The sequence below is a fragment of the Procambarus clarkii genome, chromosome 22 (assembly GCF_040958095.1).
Source record: "Procambarus clarkii isolate CNS0578487 chromosome 22, FALCON_Pclarkii_2.0, whole genome shotgun sequence".
NCBI lineage: Eukaryota > Metazoa > Arthropoda > Malacostraca > Decapoda > Cambaridae > Procambarus > Procambarus clarkii.
The window spans coordinates 6,320,554-6,324,284 of record NC_091171.1 but is presented as its reverse complement, the minus strand read 5'-3'; the positions used below and the strand labels follow the sequence as shown (position 1 = coordinate 6,324,284).

The following is a 3,731-nucleotide window of genomic DNA, read 5'->3' as shown; positions in this document are numbered from 1 at the left end:
CCATGTGTTGTCCAGGCAGCAGCGAGCATCCATCAACAAACCCGCCCAACCACCTCTACCACTGGTGAGCCTCCCTGAAGGTGGTGCAGTGCCAGCTCTGGCAGCGGGTGGTGACGTCACCCGGCAACAACTGGGTCTGGCACACCCATCAACTCACCCCGAGCGGCGGCACTCTCCACTGCCACTCTACTTGTTACCCTCCACCCTCCACACCAACACTTGCTGCCCCGTGTACCTTACTCAACCCTCACGGTCACCTAAATCCATTAAGTTTAATCCCGCTCACACTTTACACTGGCCGAGACACAATAATGAGGGTGTGAGGGGTGCCAGCCACGGCCAGGACGTGCCTGGCCAACATGGCTCCGGGCACCGGGCTGACCTGGCCCAGTGCTCCTCACACTACGCATGCCCAGGCCAGGCCTTGCCACTGACTGCCTCTCCCCTCATATAACACCGAGCACTCATATAACACGGACCACTGTACTTGTCTAGTTGTGCTTGCGGCGGTTGACCTGCGGCTCTCTGGTCCCGCCTCTCAGCCGTGCCAGTGTGTTCACACACTCGCACACACTGTCTGTGTGCGAGTGTGAGTAAGAGAGTGTGAGAGTGAGAGTGTTAGTGAGTGTGTGAGGAGTGAGGAGAGAAGGAGAGACAGTTACTAATAGCTATAAATCCGTATTTTCTCTATAAATTATATCTGTCCGTTTGAAGTTGGAGACCAGACGCTTAGGTTAACCAATTTTTAAGAATAATTGCTGTTGGGTAATTGTTCAACACGGGTGGTGAGCGGGACAGTATTGGCAAAGGTGAAGACTCTTTCACCTTAAAACGACATATAAATGGAATTCCTTCACCTTTCCTTGAAATTCAATTCCTTTTCATTGAAGAGCAGAGGTGCAACAGGTACTCTGAGAGAGAACTATCAACATCAGAGGCCCGAGACTGTTCAACACACTTCCACTACACATAAGGGACATAACTGGCCGACCCCTCAGTGTTCAAGAGAGAACTATCAACATCAGAGGCCCGAGACTGTTCAACACGCTTCCACTACACATAAGGGACATAACTGGCCGACCCCTCACAGTGTTCAAGAGAGAACTATCAACATCAGAGGCCCGAGACTGTTCAACACGCTTCCACTACACATAAGGGACATAACTGGCCGACCCCTCACAGTGTTCAAGAGAGAACTATCAACATCAGAGGCCCGAGACTGTTCAACACACTTCCACTACACATAAGGGACATAACTGGCCGACCCCTCAGTGTTCAAGAGAGAACTATCAACATCAGAGGCCCGAGACTGTTCAACACGCTTCCACTACACATAAGGGACATAACTGGCCGACCCCTCACAGTGTTCAAGAGAGAACTATCAACATCAGAGGCCCGAGACTGTTCAACACACTTCCACTACACATAAGGGACATAACTGGCCGACCCCTCAGTGTTCAAGAGAGAACTATCAACATCAGAGGCCCGAGACTGTTCAACACGCTTCCACTACACATAAGGGACATAACTGGCCGACCCCTCACAGTGTTCAAGAGAGAACTATCAACATCAGAGGCCCGAGACTGTTCAACACGCTTCCACTACACATAAGGGACATAACTGGCCGACCCCTCACAGTGTTCAAGAGAGAACTATCAACATCAGAGGCCCGAGACTGTTCAACACACTTCCACTACACATAAGGGACATAACTGGCCGACCCCTCAGTGTTCAAGAGAGAACTATCAACATCAGAGGCCCGAGACTGTTCAACACGCTTCCACTACACATAAGGGACATAACTGGCCGACCCCTCATAATGTTCAAGAGAATAAATTCTGTGTCAAGAATTTGACAAATACCTCCAAAGGATACCTGATCAACCAGGCTGTTACTCATACATCAGGCTGCGAGCAGCCGCGTCTAACAGTCTGGTTGACCAGTCCAGCAACCAGGTGGCCTGGTCGAGGACCGGGCCGAGAGGACGCTAAGCCCCAGAATCATCGCAAGATAACCGCAAGGTAATGGATAACCTTTATTCGTACTACTACTACTACTACTACTACTACTACTAATAATAATAATAATAATAATAATAATAATAATAATAATAATAATAATAATAATAATAATAATAATAATAATACAATATATAGGAAGAGAGTGCCCAACGGAACGAGACTAAGTGGTGATACGAGAACAGGAGGATAGAGGAGTATTTTTGGTGTAAGAGGAGTGAGGCGTTACCCCAGCTGGGGGCTAGGCTACGCCCTCAGGCACAAGCATCAATCGTCCCACATTGATGTACCGGCTCATCACATTGACATTTTTCTTGAGTGTCAGGGAAAATAGAGGTTGTCAACTGAAGCAGTTGGGCATAGTATTTTTAAGTGCATATTGAGTGTGGTGGCGGATCTAGTATAGTGTTGATGTTGCGCGTATTGTGTTGCTCAAGTGTGATGAAGTTGATGGTATGTTGTTACCCTGAGTGTGAGTGTGTTGACCGGATGCTCCCAGTGTGTGTTGATGTGTGGAATGTTTGCTCTCATGTGCAGGCGTTCACTGCCCGTAAATTCTTCCCAGTGGGAGTTAAAACTCTATCTCGGCGCTCTGTTCTGTATGCACTGTAATTTGATTTTGTGTATGTTGGCCGCTAATGTTAGGGCACGCGGTGCGTATGTCGTAAGTGGGTTGGTGATGAATCTGTATCTGTGTATCTTTGTGTGTATTTGGGCGTGTTTAAGTCTGAATGACTGTCACACCACTTTTTGGCCTTGGCATGTTTTTGGGGCGATGTTTGTGTGTATTGTGTTGTCAGGATAGACACCAGGTACTGTGGTACTTCTGGTGACAGGTATGTCCGTGGGAGATTGTGGGTACAGTTTTACTGTAATGTTTATGAGTTTGTTGTTCTCGAAGGATGTCTGAGTGTGTGTGATTTGTGTAGAGGCACCAGTCTTGGCCCCAGTGTGTTGCCATGTCAGTTTTGCGTCGTGTGAGTCCAGGTAACTATGTGTGTACTCAACTAATTATGGTTGCGGGGGTTGAGATTCGGCTCTTTGGTCCCGGGACCAACGTCTTCCTGTGTGCGCGCTACAGCTATGATTTTTTTTTTTATTGTTGCCACCGAAGGCGGCTACTTTGCGCAAAAGCATTACAGAGGGCACAAAAGGTCTTTATCAGACCTCATCTTAAATTATTTCATAAACAATTTCATCTATCCTTCACACCTTATAGTTACAATGTCAGCTAGTTACAGAGAAAGTGCTATTTCAAGAGCTGTATATTTACAGTAAGTCATCATACATTAATGGTAGGTCTTATCGCTAATACATAATAGTTTGACGTCCTGAGGCTAACATAGAGCGGGAGACTTGTGTCAGGAATGTTGTTATTGCGTGTGTAATGTTGGAGCCAGCACAGTGCCTTGTGGGACCATGGTGTTATTGTGCACAAAATGCGTGCACAAGGAATTACTGGCAAAGTAGGGAGATGGATCTTCAACTTCCTAACCAACAGAACGCAGAGTGTAATAGTCAACACAGTCAAATCCTGATCATCTACTGTGAAAAACCTCAGTCCCCCCCCCCCAAGGTACCGTACTTGCTTCGGTACATTTTCTCATCCGACAAAGACAAGGATACAAACTTTAATACTGTATCATCCTTTGCAGATGACACCAGGATTTTCGTGAAAGTTCAAAGTATAGAAGTCACTGCAAACTTCCAACC

The 3,731-nt window shown here is 47.0% G+C and overlaps 1 long non-coding RNA gene across 1 annotated transcript in view; it reads right to left on the bottom strand.

The window, feature by feature from the left end:
• Positions 1–1,988, bottom strand: part of LOC138367586 (uncharacterized) — a 129,732-nt gene extending 127,744 nt beyond the window's left edge. The window contains exon 1 of the long non-coding RNA XR_011229375.1: positions 63–1,988. This is a non-coding gene — a long non-coding RNA (uncharacterized lncRNA). The remainder of the gene's footprint in view (positions 1–62) is intronic.
• Positions 1,989–3,731: the final 1,743 nt, after the last annotated feature.